The 16935-nt window shown below is 46.4% G+C and overlaps 1 protein-coding gene and 1 non-coding gene across 2 annotated transcripts in view; one reads left to right on the top strand and one right to left on the bottom strand.

Annotated features, from left to right (window-relative positions):
- The window catches only part of NAV2 (neuron navigator 2), a 703917-nt gene extending 703802 nt beyond the window's left edge, over positions 1-115 (bottom strand). Inside the window, exon 1 of the mRNA XM_073216317.1 lies at positions 33-115. The gene's annotated coding sequence lies outside the window, so the exon portion shown is untranslated. The remainder of the gene's footprint in view (positions 1-32) is intronic.
- Positions 116-7280: 7165 nt separating this feature from the next.
- LOC118974076 (U6 spliceosomal RNA) lies at positions 7281-7387 on the top strand. The gene has a single exon (XR_005063657.1). It is a non-coding gene; the product is annotated as a U6 spliceosomal RNA (small nuclear RNA).
- Positions 7388-16935: the final 9548 nt, after the last annotated feature.

Raw genomic sequence — 16935 nt, 5'->3', positions numbered from 1 at the left:
GGCCTCGGGAACGCAGCGTGAGGGGCTCCTACCTGCGCCCACGCGGCTTCGCGGAGCCGCCGCCTCCAGTCGGTCTCGCACAGCGCTCCGGCCCGCGCTCCTCAGCCGCGGCCGCTGCCTGCAGCCGCTCCTTGCCCTCCCGTTACCCGGGAAACCGCCTCCTCCTCCCTCCCGGCGACCAATCGGCACCGTTCACATGGCGCCCCGCAGCCAATGAGCATGCCCGCCATCCCGGTCCCCTTCCAGGGTCCCGAACCCTTTCCCAGGCTAGGGGACCCGAGAGGGAGGCAGGGGTCTCTCCGGAGCTGCTGCTACTCGAAAGTGGGCCCCCTGGGGTGGGGGGCAGAAATAGAGTCATCTGTTCCCGCCTTTTGGCGCCTTTCTTCTTCGCGACCTGACACTTTAAGGAAGACCCGCATGGCTGCATAACCTTGAGTAGGAAGACCCCTCAGAGCACCTAGTTCAGCATTCCACTAAATCCAGAAATCCTTTGGACAGGATCCTGTCGGGGAGCTGTCCAGCCTATGAACACCTCTGTCTGTGGAGCACTCACCATCCCCAGCCAGTGCCTTCCCTCTGGTAGAGCTCTGGGGGGTGAGGGCTGCGGGATTCTTAATGAGAGGGAACTGAAACCTGCCTCCTTGCCAACATTCATTTCTGCTCTCTTGGATACGCAGGACAAGGCTCCCTGGGCCACCTAACAGGCCTTCAGAAACTAGAGGTAGTGCATCCTATTCCCTCAGGTGACCCTTCTTTAAAAAGTTCTCTATTCAGATGAGTAGAGTGGGCCCTCTTACCCCAAGGTCATTTTGAAATCAGAGTTTTGTGCTCAGCTGTGTCCTTCTACCCCTCTTTCATGAGTCACTCTAGTATATAAGTACCTGAAAGAGTCACTCTAGTATATAAGTACCTGGATGGGAAGAATCCAGGATCCCAGCACTATTTGCAAAAAAAGACTGACCTGGTGAAAATTAAAATTCTCTCATCTCCTAAACTGAGGTCCCAAAACATGGGGTAAAAAGGAAAACAGACATATCTAGAGAGGTGCTAGAGTAGAGCCCTCTGTCTCTGAAGACCTCACATTTCCCTCCCATTCAGTCTCCAATCAAAACTTGCTCTAACACATGTGGGGAAAATGGAAGTTCCTATGGCCAGGATCCTCACCTGACCCTAAACTACTTGATGATGTAATTGGCCTACTGCTAGGCCTCGGTTCCCCACATCCCTAGACAATGAGCTATTATTGACTGAGTCACTGTATAAAGAGCTCTGCCCAGTGCTCTGGGAAAAGGCAGAGACAGAGGTGGATTACAGACCTGCAGACTGCTAGATACAGACATGATTCTAGTGTTCAACCTGCTGCTGGGAGAATAAAGCTGGGTATAAACTCTTTTACCCCAAGAATGGTCTATTGTCATTCTCAGTCTCACCAAATCCATAGATAACTTGCCCAGGGCTGAAACCCTCAGGCCAAGATACACATAGGGCATCCAAGGTGAGAAGACAAGGAGTTCTACTGGTTGGTCTTGACAGAAGGGTGGCCTGGTCTTTCCAGTTGGAGCCTTCAGATGCCACTAGGCTGCGGGGTCAGTCCACAGCCACAGGCAGGTCTTGCTACACCACCACCTAGTGAGCACCAAGTGGGCTCAGTGTTCTCAGAGTGCTGGGGACCCAGCCGGCTCATTGGAACAGGAGCTCAAGACACAGGCCAAAGCAGAAGGTAAGTTCTGCTGCCGGGCTCCTGGGTGAAGGGAGTGGAAGATTCAGGTTCAGAAAGAGGGGGTGCACTTGTCTGCCATCAGAGCAGAAGGGAATAATGAGGCCCACTCAGTACCAAGCTGGTGATGTGCCAGTACCAAAAAACATTCCCTAGTTCCAGTAGTAGGAAGGGGACTGGAGCCTCTTCTGAGAGCAAGGGCCCCACTGCAAGACAGCAGAAAGGAAGGACTTCAGCTGAGGTGGTAGGGCACCTATGCTCATGCTCATGTATATTATACACCTGGCTCCTACCCCAGCAGGGCCCATTGAGACTGAGCACAAGACAGCTGTAAAATGAAAACCATGCCACTTTCTTAGCCAATTCCTACAAGTCTGAGGTCATTCAAGGAAGGAGACTGTCAGAAAAATGGTAGGAGTAATATCATGTGCCTGGTTTTACAGTGTGTGATATAGTTACACACCTAAATCAGACAGCCTAGGACTAGACTCCTGTGGATAAAAATGAAGGTTCCTGTGGTCAGGATTCTCAACTGGTCCTGGTCGGCTAACTCACTACACACATGTGGGCAATGAATCATTACTGACTCTATATAAAGAGCCCTGCCCTGTGCTCTGGGTGACACAGTGTCATGGCTGTAAGGCTGCAGGAGAGCAGAGCAGAGGCTGTAGTGGTGGCAGTGCTGAGGACAGAGCCAGAGGATGGCTGTGCAGGCTGAGAGGCCCAGAGGACAGCTGTGCAGGCAGAGAGGCCTGAGGCAGAGACCGGCTTGCTGCATGCAGACTCACTCTGAGTGAACAAGATTTTAGTGATTGGCCTTTCACCCCAAGAATGTTTTACTGTCATTTCTTTGGTCACATTGAATCCATAGTGAACTTGCCCAGGGCTGAAACCCATTGGCAAGACAACTCCCCTTTCTGCCACTCTTCAGCTACAAGTTCTTAGCTCTGAACCTACATTTCCTCATCTATAAAATAGGGAAGTTAATTGTGGACAAAGTGAAGGTTCCTGTGGCCAGGATTCTCACCTGACCCTGGTTGGCTAGCTCACTACACACGTGTGGGCAATGCATCATTATTGACTCTATATAAAAAGCTCTGCCCAGTGGCTTGGGTGACACAGTGGTACAGCTGCAAGGTGGCAGGAGAGCAGAGCAGAGGCTGTAGTGGTGGCAGTGCTGAGGACAGAGACTGGGATGGCTGTGCGGGCAGAGAGGCCCAGATACAAAGACAGGCTTGCTGCATGCAGACTCACTCTGAGTGAACAGGATTCTAGTGATTGACCTGCCACCATGGAAATAAAGTTGGGTATAACCCTTTCATCCCAAGAACATTCTACTGTAATTTCTTTGGTCACATTGAATCCATAATGAACTTGCCCAGGGCTGAAACCCATTGGCAAGAGAATTGGCATAGTCGGCAGGATTCGTTGGTGACCAAGAAAAAAGAAAAGGCTGCCCTCATGAAAGGAGTGTTTCAGCAGGCTGCATCTATGGATGGGGAGACATTTGAGTGTCCCCTGAGGACATGTGGTACTGTGAAGGGGTGGTGGAGGACTAGGGTCCACCCCAAGCAAAAGAAAATTTGTTCCTGGCTGAAATGGCATCACTATGAAGTGCTGTGGAAATAGTAAAGGCCCGAGAGGAGGCAGCACAAGAAGCAGAGGCCCAAGAAGGAGCAGCACGAGAAGCAGCAGCACGCAGGCTGCCAGGTGCCGTGGGGCAAGAGAAGGATGTAGTGGAGCCGTCAGACCCAGAAATGGAGGAGTAGAGGTTTGACAAACAGGTGGGGGTGGAGGCCCTCCCGGTGCCAGAGGCATCTGCCCCTCCTCGGTTGAGACCCCACCTGGTTGAAAGCTGGTGGAAAGCCAGAAGGACTCGGCAACCGTGGGTACTTCCAGGAGAGGTGCAGTGCCCAGCTCAGGCTGTGGAGCGCTCCATGCTCTGCTTCTATCCTCAGGCTCAAGCACAAAATGAAACACGGTCTGCTTCTCGAAGGAAAAATGTAAAGGGCCCTGTGAAGATCGTGAGGACCCAGATGTGGGTTGGTTTGAAAAGGCAGGAGCAGACAGAAAGAAACTGAATGACTGGAGCAGCAGTTCTGGCTGCTGAGAAAGAAGCAGAAGGCAGAGATAAAGCAACAAGATCAGCCTGTGTGTCTGCAAGATTTTCTGCTGGAGAGGCTGGAGGAGGTGGGTATTGTAAGGCCCACCCATGGTCCTTTTCGTTAACTCCTTTGAGTAGAACTGGTTTGAATACAGCCAGGATGACCACTTGGTGGCAATGGATCTCCTCAGGCTTGAGGGTTATTATAATTTGTTGTAATTTTTGTTATTTGTATGTTGTATTATGTTATTATGGAATTTGGTTACAATGCTCCAGCTTTCTCCCATAGGGACCATTGCAGAGGATTGAGGGCACATAGATTGGGAGGCAAGAATCATGGAGGGGTGGACTGTGGATAAAGTGAAGGTTCCTGTGGCCAGGATTTTCACCTGGCCCTGGTTGGCTAGCACACTGCATATATGTGGGCAATGCGTCATTATTGACTCTATATAAAGAGCCCTGCCCAGTGCTCTGGGAAACACAGTGGCACGGCTGCAAGGTGGCAGGAGAGCAGAGCAGAGGCTGTAGTGGTGGCAGTGCTGAGGACAGAGACTGGGATGGCTGTAGGAGCTGAGAGGCCCAGATGCAGAGACCGGCTTGCTGCATGCAGACTCACTCTGAGGGAACGGGATTCTAGTGATTGACCTGCCACCATGGACATAAAGTTGGGTATAACCCTTTCACTCCAAGAATGTTCTACTGTAATTTCTTTGGTCACATTGAATGCATAGTGAACTTGCCCAGGGCTGAAACCCATTGGCAAGACATTAATATTCCTCCTGACAGGGGTGTTCTGATGATCAGATGTGATCATGGATGAACACATGCTTTATAAGCAATAATGTACCTTGCAGAGAAGGGCTTTTACTAAGAGACCCAGTTTGGTTAATTTTGTGTGTCAGCTTGGCTAGGCTGCAGTGCCCGGATTTTGGTCAAATACCAGTGTAGATATTGCTGTGAAGGTATTTTTTTTAGATGAGATTAACATTTAAATCAGTAGACTGAGTAAAGCAGATAACCCTCCTGTAATGTTGGTGAGCCTCATCCAGTTAGTCAAAGGCCTTAATAAAAAAGACTGAGGTCCTCGAAGGAAGAAGTAATTCTGCCCCGCTGCTTGCCTGTGGTCTCACGACTGCAATGTCAACTCTTCCCCAGGTTTTCTTTTTACCTTACTGAGTCACAAAGTGAGCACCTCAGTGCAGGGATCATCTTTTGTTTCCCTTCCTGTTCCCTGCAGCTGGGGGGCGGTGGGGATCTAAGCACATTAGATGCTTAATAAACTTTTGTGTGGGTGGATGGATGGATGAGTGGATGGGTGGGTGGATGAATCTTTTGCAAACACATTGTTCACATCAGCCTGGATAAAATAAGCCTATGGACATAGCAGGGACAGGGGAGTGTCCACACCTCTTTTTTATACCCTTGCATGGTACCAACTTTGTCCTCACCTACCACCTTTCCTTTCTTTTAAGACTTAGCTCAATTTGTCTCTTCCAACATGCCAAACTAATCTCACTCTATATCCCTCACCTTGTCCTTTCCCTCCACACAGACCTGTCAAGTTTATGCTATAGTATACCTGTGATCATCATGTTTCATTCATTTAGTTGATGAATTTTATTGAGTGCCTTACATATGCCAAGAACTTTCGTGCCTGCACAGTATGAGCTCACTGATGAGAACACCTGAAAAATCAGGAGCTCTCTGAGAAGTCAAAAGAGATGACACAAAGGTTTGCAATAAAAGATAAAGCCTCTCAGGTCCTCATTCAAAGCCTGTATACTCTTGGTTTTACTCAGTTTTAATGGGGCTGGTTATTTCGTTTCCAAGCCCATAGCAAATCAGTAGAAGGCCTTGGTCTCTACCAGCTGGCAAACTGACAACTATAAGAAGAGAGGACAATCTGTCAGCAAGAGAGGAGACAAAGCAAAAGGTACAGGCAGTCTGGGACCATTGAGTGAATGGGAAACCAAGCTTATACATCTCATCCATTCATTAAACTGCATGGATCTGTCATAACGCTGACTTTGAATTCAACAAAGGTCTTATAAAGAAGGGAAGATTTTAGTATGCAAGAAAGCTTTTCATACAAATTGGCTCAGTAGAATTTAGTGGACAAACCCAGGGCTACTAAGAAAGTTCAATTATCAAAAATGATGAAAATTCTGGACAGCCAATATTTTATACTGATTGAACTATTAGTTGCAATTTATTGAATAACTCTAACACATGCCAGTTGCTTTAAATACTTGACTTCAAGTCCCACAATAACACTGTGAAGTAGGTATTGTTATTCTCCTTGTTTTCTGAAGGAGGAAAGAGGAGGAAACAGGCTCAGAGTAGTTGAATAATTTGCCTTTTGTGACAAAGCTGATTGGTGGCAGATCTATTACAGTCAAATCAAAAAATGAAGGAGAGAACAGATAGTACTTTTTTATTCTTCTTAACACTTAGCATAGATCTGGGCATACAGTAAATTCTCAAAGGGGTTCAGGATTCATCCAATAAATTTACCCAGGAATTCTGCTAGCATCTGGAGATACACTGGAGAATAAGCCAGACACGGACCCTGTCCTCAGGATGGTGCAGCATGAAGAATGGGTGAATCAATTCCAAAGTTTTGAAAAAAATATCCATTTTCTATCATCCCATTAAATATAGACTATTATCTTGGATCTTTGGGAAGCAGCTGAAGTTTCACTCTTGAAAAATATAAATGCCAGCTAACAGTAAAGGTAGAGGTTGGCAAATGAAGAAAAGCCATTGCTCCCACTGATACTGCTCCCATTTCTCAGGCAGGCTGCACTCCTCATTTTGTACTGCCACCTCCACAACTTCAGTGAAGAGTGACTTCGTGGAAGTCACTCCGGTATCCTCATCTGCAGAATGGTTGGGGGGGAGATGGCAGGGCAGGGAGAGATGGAGGTGTTGTGACACTCTGGTTCTCTCTCTCTCCTGCACCTGGCAGGTTCTCCTCAAACTTCTCTCTCATCATCCCTCACTCAGCACCACCACCACTGAGCAGCCAGAGTAGATGTAAGGAGACGTTTACCCGACTGATAATGGGTTGAGACAATGCCACATTGTCTAAAATAGACAGAGGCTGGGATAATAGGTTGAGACAATGCCACATTATCTGAAATAGGCAGAGGCTGGGAGGGACTTTACTGTCAGCTGGTAAGGGGATGGAAGCCGTGGGTGGACTGGCTCTGGTTTCCCAGCCCTGAACGGCTGGCAGTTCTGCAAGCATGGGAGGATGCTATAAAAATGGACCTGCTGAGAAACGCCCATGGGTGGCATGAGCATATCAGTTGGACTGTGGAGGAGTCAAATGTAGAGAAAGGGGCTCAGGGTGGAACATTCTAGGGAGGTTGCAATGGATGACAAGAGCCAAGCCATCAGTTTATTTTAGTAGGCTCTTAAGGTTTTCGAGAGAGCTTCAGAAAATAAGGGACATACGTGCTTGCTTCAGCAGCACATATACTAAAATTGGAACAATACAGAGAAGATTAGCATGGCCCCTGCACAAGGATGACACGCAAATTCGTGAAGCATTCCATATCTTTTAAAGAAAAAAAAAAGAAGGGACATAGATGAATTGGAAATGGAGTTGAAACTAAAATTTTTAAGCAAATCCTGTATTTACTGAGTGACTACTATGCTCTGTGCATGCACTGTCACTACCACAGTGAACATGACAGACAAGTTTTCTTTTGTCAAGGAATGTATATTCTAGCAATGGAGTCAGTCATTAAACAGAGAAACAGATAAATAATCTGGATAATTTTTTTTTGAGAATCATATTTATTCTCTGTCATTTTTGAAAGAAAAAAATAAAAACCAAGAATGGAACTACTATTAGCAGCAGCAATTTTTCATTTTGTCTTATGCCTATTCTCTGGAGAGGTCTTCTATGCTAAGGCAGAGACTGGGGTCAGTGTTGGACCCTTGTGTTTGGTGTCATTTAGAAATTTAATGCCCTTTCTTGCTATGATTGAGTCAACCCTTAATTCTCTTCCAAAATCCATGTGGGAACTGTTAGTAGCAGTACACAGTTCCCTGTCCATAAGGAGCCTCCATTCCACAGTCCCCATTTGTTGAGGTCTGTTGTCTCAATGCCTTTCTCAACCCAAAGTTCCATGGGAATTGCTGGCGGTGCACAAAGGACCTTCTATTGGTCTGTCTGCAGTAACTTCTAAACCCTAGTCTCGGTTCTGTCCTTAGGTTTCATGCTGGGAACTGCTGGTGGTTTAATCTGCAGTTTCCCATTTGTTTAAAATCCTTGCTCAGATTCTATGTTGAGAACTGCTGGTGGCAGCTACAGGTCTCCATTTGTTTGGAATTGGTCTGCAGTTCCCCTTCTTTGAGGCCTGCTGGCTTGGTCCTTTCCCAGTCCTGAGTTCTTTGGTCACTGCCAGTGTTTACAGTTCTGTTTCTTTGGTTACTATTGGTTTCTGTTAATGTGCACGTGAAATAAAGGCTGATTGTTAATGGGGATCTCAGGAGCCAAAAAGCTGCAAAAATTTGTAGGTACAGGTTAAGCATTTAAGAACTGTTAGAATAGTCCTCACCACTTAATCCAAAGACTCTTCGTGTTGGTCGTGGAATGTGTTAGATTGAGGCTAGTTACTTGCCAACCTCTAATCTGGATAATTTTTAAAGGGTTGACTGCCACAAAGGAAGTAAAGCAAAATGATGTGATAAACATTGACTGAAGCTGGGAAGAGCTTCACTTCATCGGGTGATCAGGGACAGCCTTGCTGAGGAGGTGGCAATTCAAATTAAACCTAGAAGGTCTAAATTAGACCTTCAAATTAGACCTAGAAGGAACCAGCCAAGGAAAGGTCCTGGGGAAGAACCTCACGGACAGAACAAAGCAAGTGCAGGGCCCTGCGATCACACTGAGTTTAATGAATTCAAGAAACCAGTGTGGCTAGACAGTAGTGAATGATGAGAGTGTTGTGAACTTAGGCCAGAGAAGTCTGTTCTAAACACAGTGGGAAGGCTTTAAGGATATGTTTTCGGAAGGTTGCTTTGGCCGCACTGTTGCAACTGGACTGAAGCGGGTAGAGAGGAAGCAGGAAAACCAGTTAGAAGGTCACCAAAATCACCAGGCAAGACACGATGGTGAATTAGTGCAGAGATGGAAATCAGAAGACAGAGAATTTATTTTGGAAAAAGAGGCATCAAGGGGGAAGGAAAACAGGAGCCCCAGCGGCTTTGGGAATCCCCATATTCTGAATGCCCCTTGTGATTTAAGCTTGTCTTTGAACATCTGCTCCACCATCCAACCCCTTTCCCCAGGGAGATTCCTGTACCTGCACACTGAGTCCCTCCAGCCCCAGTTCCCACTGCTAGACTGGCACCTGACTGGCCCACTTTGTGTCCTCATGCCAGGCTAACTTGGGGGCTACCTCCTCTCTCCTGATGAGGTACTACTCTCCTCCAGGGAAGTTGGAGAGAATGGACACATTTAATTAAGGCAGGGCCACCTGACCGCCACACAAGGGGCTGTGCTAGGTCAATCTGTCTTGGAAGGTGCTGCATATTGCAGGCAACAATCAGCAGGCCAATGGTAATCTTAGCTAGCACCTACATGTCTCTTATTGTCGCAGGCACAGTTCTAAAGTTTTGTATAACTCATATAATCTTCACAACTATGACAAAAAATAAAAACTATTACCCCACTTTGCAGAAAAGGAAACAGGCACAGAGAAGCCAAGTGACCTTTCCAAGATCACAAAGTTGGTAAGGGGCAGAGTTGGTATTCACATCAAGTCATCTGGCTGGAGAGGCCCTGATCTTAGGCTTCTATTGAAATCCTTTTTCAGTTTTAGAGCAGACTCGCTGAGAAGGGCTCCTAAATGTGAATGCTGGAGAAAATAGGAATCAATGTTGCTGCAGCTGTTGGTGATAATGGTAGTGTTTTATCTAGTGAAGCCAAGAGACTTATTGCCAACCCAGTTAGTAGTGGGAACTGAGGCTGGAGGGAGCACTGGGTATGAGCGAGACAGCAGGTAAGCTGAGGTCTAAGGGGACTCAATGGTTAAGTACAGGAATCTCCCTGGGCAGAGATGAGGGTAGATCATATGTTCAAAGAGAAGCTTAAATCTCAAGAGACATTCAAAGTGTGGGTGGTTCCTAAAGTTCTTATTGCACTGCCTGGTTTGAGCTCCAGATCTTCCATCTACTATTCCTATGGTCTGGATAAAGAACTGTAACTTGTTCAAGCCTCAATTTCTCACCTAAAAAACAGCTAATAACATCTATCCTAGTAGTTTCATAGTTGTTCATAAAGCAGTCACAATGCCATGGGAAAGGTGTGCTGATAAATTAGAATGAGATTCTTTGGGAGCAAAGGGCAAGAAGAAATTAGAGAAAGAAGAGGTTAGGGGGTTTAGGACAGAAAATTCCTGTCCAAGGCCTGGAGACTTAAGGCGAGCAACCAGCCAGGGGTGCGGAAGTGGGTAGTCTCAGAGGCTATGCTTCTCCCTAAAGCCCATAAGGAGCCGCTTAAGAATTTTCAATCCGAATAAGGAGGAGGGAAGTGGTCAGCTGAGCTGTTTAGAAAGATATCTCTGGTCACCAAAGCAAGGAATAGATTAGGGCAGGGAAGACGGTAAACCAGGAGACAGAGGTGGTTGCAGCAATGCAAGTGAGAGAGGGTGAGGATATGGACTCGAGCAATGGGAGAAATATTTAGGCATGCAGGGAGTCCAGGATCCCACTACATCCAAATCTAGAGCAAGTCTACCATCTAAAAGAGAATGAGTGTGTCCTCCTGTATTTTGAGTAAAAGTTTCAGTTACTCCATATCTAAATGGTGTTTTTTTTTCTTGGGTGTGGCTGTCCATTGATATTTTGTTTCTGTAAATTCTTCAAAGGGAGGCTCTTTGCTTTGATCAGGAGACCGCCCACCCTAGCTTCCTGTGTGTGGATCATGACCTTTCCTGGGAAGGCAGGTGTGAGGCCCCTGGCTTGGTTACTCTGCATAGCACGTTGGGAGTATTTGCATTTCCAGAATTTGTTTCTCCATTGAAAGGGGACCCCCTTAGATTTTTTTTTCTTGTCCTGTAGCCTCAGATGAAAGTGGCCTGGAAATCAATGCAAATTCTTTTCATCTCACACTGTTTCCAGTGGTCTAACTACTGCAGCCCAGCAGACTGAATAAAGACACACAGAAGAAAGGCCCCACTTGGATTCTTTCGGCAGGTTCTGGCTATCTCCTGACGTGCTCATGCACACATATGCTGCATGTCCACACGCACACACAGCGCTTGTACCCACTGAGTCCCCAGGGCCCACCCCTTCGCACACATCCTTTTTCAAGGTATCTTTGAAGTCTGTCGACACTACCACTCTATACCTTTGTCTTCTCCCCTGGAGTTCCCTGGTGGAAGCCTACATCTTCCGAATACTCAAAGAAAATAAAAAATTATCTTCTTTCTGGGTCAGTAGGTTAGCTTTGTGAAAAAAAACAAAGATGTATGCTTCATGGAAAAGTGGTTTGGCCAGTGAGAGGCACTGGGGGACGGCTGAAGGGCAGGAAGAGAAAAGCCAGGATATTTCTCCCTCTTTCTGTCTGCCTATCTCAAGTAAAGCTCCAGCTCCTCCAGTGGCTGTCTCCTTTGATTCTAGTGCCTGCCAGATGCCCCTGCCAGACCCCACCATGCAGTCATATAGGTCCAGCCAGGCAGCCTCTGCCATGGTTTTAGCCAGAGGGTCCTGGCTTCTAGGCTCTGTAATACCACCATCTCACCGTGTGTCTCCAACCCTGATGGTGACAGTAGTTTTGCTTTAGCTAATCACTGTCCCATTTGGCTCCTCAGTCCTTCCATAATCAACGTATCCTGTTTCCTACATTACATCGAGTTTCTGTTTCCTAACTGGACTTCGACTAATCAGGATCAGAAGCCTCCCTCACCCACACTGAGGTCTCGATGCCCTGTGAGACCCCTGGAGATTTATCACAATCCCAGAGGGAAGGAGGGAGAATATCCTAAATTAACTGAATTTACCCAACAGAGGCCTAGGAAATCTCTGGATGATTAAGTTTCCACAAAATTGATTAAATTAAGTTGGATTTTTGTTTGTGCCACCAGGTGTAAAGAGAGTTTAAAATAGCTTAAAAAGTTATAGAAAAAATAAAATTACCATCTTCATACACTTCAATATGTAACTCATGAAATTCCTACTTACTACATTAAGTGTAAAAGTAAAATGGAGGCTTGCCATCACTATGACTAAGTGAAACTTATAATATATGTGGACAAAGGCGAGGAAAGGAATAGGAAATATGAATTCCTTATAATTAGGTAGGAAGATGACAGGTGATATTTTTTTTAAATCTACATTACTCATTTTAAAAGGATATGTTTTCCAAAAAAACTCCCAGGGATCACCTGGGAACCTTAATAAAGCAGACATCTCCATCCCAGGGTCAATGTCTGGAAAATGATAAATATTCTTTCTCTGGAGCAACACCAAGTAAACAGGGGCATTTTAGCTTTATGGAAAAGCTTACAAAACCTGAGGTGTAAAGTTAAAAATACAGGCAAGCAGCAAAGAATAGCAGAGGTGGTAAGTTATAAGCATCAGAAGCATATGTAAGTGTTAGAACCTTCCTGAAGCCACATCCTAATTAAGCTGGGTCAGATGGAAGGCTTTGATTATACAAGGCTGAGTAGGGGTGCAGAGCCAAGACATCCCAAGAAAATGAGGGCAGTTTGTCCAATTTGAGGGCCATCTCCCTGCTGAGGCTGAAGGCATGGCCCCAGCCTCTAACAGACCAGTCTTTGTACCCCATTGAAAGATATAAACCTGGGCTAGGGGGCCTGATCCGTACTCCATGTCCTGTCTCCAGAGGGATGGATGGATGGTCTCTGCAGGAAATTTTAAAAAGGAGACACTTAAGAAATAATACATCCCAACAAGAGACAGTTCAACACAGTTGTCCTGATCATGGACCTGGAGCCTGACAGACCCAAGTATGATCCCAGCTAACTTTGTACTAGATGTATGACCCCCAAGATAGCCTTTAACCTCTCTTAGCCTCAGGCTCCCCATCCATATAATGGGAGGATAATACCACCTACACTAGAGGGTTTTTAGGAGTAGTAAATAAGATGTGGCTAGTAAAATGCTTAGCACCTAAGTGCTCAGTTAATGTTAGCTGCTATAATTACTTTGGAATCAGACTCTCTAAATGAAATTTTTTAGAATTAACTCAAGGTGTCATATTGCAATGCTGAGCTGCAGACTCACACAGTCACAATGAAAGAATGTGAAATGCCATGCTCCTATTAAACCTTTTCTATATCCACTGTTGGTTTGGTGGTGGGTGGGGAGCACAGGGTGAGAAGGGGGATGAAAACCATTATTCCCAACCGGGAAAACCAAAGGCCCAATGAGGGCCATTTATTTAACTGGCATGGGAAGCACGCTGCTCCAGGTTACAAGGGTTTTGAATACCAAGTGCCTCCGAGTGTGAGAGTTCCTTGTTTATTTTATAAGCCACTCTTTCCTCAGGATTTGAGACAAAAAGGCCTTTCAGGTCAGCCAGAGCAGAGTGTGGGTCTTTGACCTGACACTCAGCACAAGATAAGCTCAGGTAAGCATCGCCCGCAATTCCACTTGCCCCTATGGCCCTCTCAGCCAGGGCACCGTCCTGGACCTGGGCAGACAGGGTGTCGTTGGGCAGGGAGAAGGGTCCCCTGGGTAACTGGTTTTCTCAGGCCACATAGCCAATCATAGGAATCTCTGGAATTAAATTCCAGACTCAAGCCTAATGCTTCTCAATCCTGTGATTCTTATCATTTTGGATTGTCAGTACTCCTTTTGGACCCTTCCCCCAGAAAAATGCACACATGCAGACACACATCCTATTTTACACATTATGTCAATGTATTTATGAAGCTGCATGAATCTTCTAAGGTTCTAGAGATAAAAGGACCTATAGTTCATGGCAAGACTTTTTAATCCTTGAACAGAAAAATTCAAATGATATCTACTTAGGATAGATGATACTATAAACACATACATACACACACACATCACCTTCTTTCTGTGGCAAAGACCAGATGCTCCCCTTACCAGAGTTTTTTCATGATCCTTACAAATTTTAGGGACTCATGTAAAGCCCAATTTCCACTCACATTCCAAAATCCCATCACTCCCTCATGTAATGGACTTCCTTCCAAATGTTTACCATCCTGTGACATCCCCAAGGCACACCCCAGTTTTCCCTCCTAACCAGCTGGGCAGTCAAAGCAAGCCTCATTGCAAAGCTGTCAAGGCAAAGGCAAGAGGTTACATAATTCCAATTAGCAGAAGCCCCACCGACTCTAAACAGCTCCTTACTACTTCATCATCTTCCCCTCCAAGGAAATAATCACAATTGCCACCAACATTCTGGAAACAAAAGCCGACAGAATAAACATGGTGCTCGCCTGGCAGACCCCAGGATTAAAATGTAATCTCAAAATAAAGTCTAATAACTTCCCCCCTTTTGAATACACTTGGAATAAAATTAGCATATAAATCAAAGCTTAATTAGGACATTGTAACAATGAACAGTACCGGCTGGTATTAAGGGTTTCAGGCCCAATATGATGCATCAAATAAACACCGTAATTAGAGAACAAAATCAGGGCGGTCTCCTAGAAATCAATCACCCAGCTAGGTTCAAACCTTTCTACTTGAGGGTCACCTGTTTTCTCTTATGAATCTTGCCTTCCAGCCAGTCTCTCCCAAGAGGCTTCATGCATCTTCCAGGCTGGTCTCTGGCACATCTCTCCAGCTCTTGGCACTCAAAGGGAAGTCCTGGCTAAGCAGGAATGGAAGAGACTTACTTGCAGGCTGCTCAGAACAACAACCAGCTTCTATAATGAAGCGCTTATTCATTATTTGAGCTGTACTAGGCCCTTGAGCTGCTGGTTTTCTCTCATCCCAAATACCCATCTGAGGCAGAAAGCCAGGAATCCATGAGAACTCTCTTCTACTTTCACTCTGCTCCAGCTACATCGGCTTCCATGCTGTTCCACACACACACATACCCTAAGCAAATGCCTGCCTCGAGCTGCCACGCTTTGCACAAGCTGTTCCCTCTCTCTGGAATGCCTTTCTCCCTCACTTCAATCAACTCTTCAACTTAAGTGTCACTTCATCAGAGAGCTTTACCTCACCCTCCTTACCTAAAATAGCACCCCCTATCACTCTCTCTTTGCTAGGGAGTTTGAGGGTCCACTAGAGAACACCCTTCACCCCATATTAGTTCTGATCCAATAGCGCAGAAAGAAAAAAAGACAAGGCAGGCATGAGAACCAAATGTCACCTTTATTTCCAATAGAGCTGACATTAGACAATGAATCTTATACCTATGGGCAAGTGGGCTTCTAGGTACTAACCTGCAGACCAGGCAGGTGGAGCCACCCAGCCTGGTGCTGCTGGAGCCGACAGTGGGGACACCTAAGAGGTACGGCGCAGGAGCTGAGCAGCCTGTGGCCTGCAGAGGGCACGTTCACACCTGGCAGAAGGAAAGGAGACTGAAGCCTGTTCTTTATCCCAAATCACCAACAGTGAACCAGCCTCTCCTCCCTGGAGGACTGTTCTACAAGGCCTGGGGCTCCCACCACATGGGAAGGACATGAGGAAGAGATGTGGCTCCTACCTTCCCCTCCAACTGCTTAATTTTCTTCATGGCTCTTATCACCAACTGATAAATTGTATCAGTGTTTGTTTATCTGCTGTCTACTCAAACTTAATGCAGACTTCAGGAGGACAATGTTTTGCTTTGTTTATTGCTACATCCAGGGCTTAGAACCTTGCCTGATACACATTCAGTAAATAGTTGTAGAATGAATGAATGAGCAAGGGAGCAATCACCACATCTTTGAAGAAACATCCTTAAGTCAATTTCTATCCACAAAGTTCTATAAGGCAGTTACTACTACCAGCAGTCCCATATCACGGATGAGGAAATTGAGTCTGAGAAAGGTGAATTGCTTGTTGGAAGTTCTGCAGGCAGCAAGCAGTAAGGCCAAATGCAAATCCAGGCCTGTTTAACTCCAGAGCTGAAATGCTTAAGCTCCTCCTGCCTATCCTGTCCTCCCCTGGGTCCATCTTCTTCCCAGGCTGTCTCACCTCATGCTGACCAAGACCTCAGGCTGAATGAGCAGGAGCCCTGAAATGCAGCAGCTCCTACAGTCTCCAGCCCTGCCGATGTAGATTGTTAGCCAAACACCCACAAATCTCTCCACACCTTTGCTCGTGCCATGCCCCCTGCATGGAACCCCCTTCCCCTTCCTGCACAACCCTGCCCACCCCTCACCGCCCAGTTCAATGTGGCTGCCAAGGTGACCACTCCCCCAAGTCTCTTTCCATCACCCTGCCACCCCCTCCACATAGACAACATGCCTCCAGTCTCACACTATGGTCCCAAGACCAATGCGGTCAACTCCGCCTGGGACTTGTTAGGAATGCTACTGGAATCAGAATCCTGGAAATGCTGCTGAAGCAGAAACTCTGGGGGTGGGCCAAGCAATCTGTGTTTTAACAAATCCCACGGCTTAGTCTGCTGCATACTAAAGTTGACAACCACTGTCCCATTTTAACCCACTTTATTAGAGCCACTTATGTGTTGAGAGTATTACAAGGCTGCAAGGACCTGCCAAGCCAGGAATGGGTAGTGTTCAGAGTTTTTCCCACAGTAGGTGCGCTGTTGACTTTGAATTTGCTTCCTTTCCCAGCAGTCCCCAGACAACCTCGTGGTTTTGTGATGTTGCCAATGACAGGCACTTTGGCAGATTGAGGAGGGAGGCATTTTAGTCAAGTAGGCCCTCCTGCAGCCTTTGCAGCGGGCCTCCTCCAGGATCACTACACAGCACTGGAGAAAAGCCGCACACTTTTTCCTTCACTCCTTTAATAAGAATCTATTGGGAACCTACCAGAGACTAATGCCACTAAGTTTTGGGGACACAATGCCGAGTAAAAATTGACTCTGCCCCTATAGTCATGGAGCTTAAGGTCTAGTGGAGGAGACTACATTCATCAAATAATTACAGCTAACTTTAAGTGGCATTTACATTTATTGGGCTCATTTCCAGAACTAGCCTTG

Source organism: Manis javanica, chromosome 11 (genome assembly GCF_040802235.1).
Source record: "Manis javanica isolate MJ-LG chromosome 11, MJ_LKY, whole genome shotgun sequence".
Taxonomy (NCBI): Eukaryota; Metazoa; Chordata; class Mammalia; order Pholidota; family Manidae; genus Manis; species Manis javanica.
This window is presented reverse-complemented; position numbering and strand designations above follow the sequence as displayed.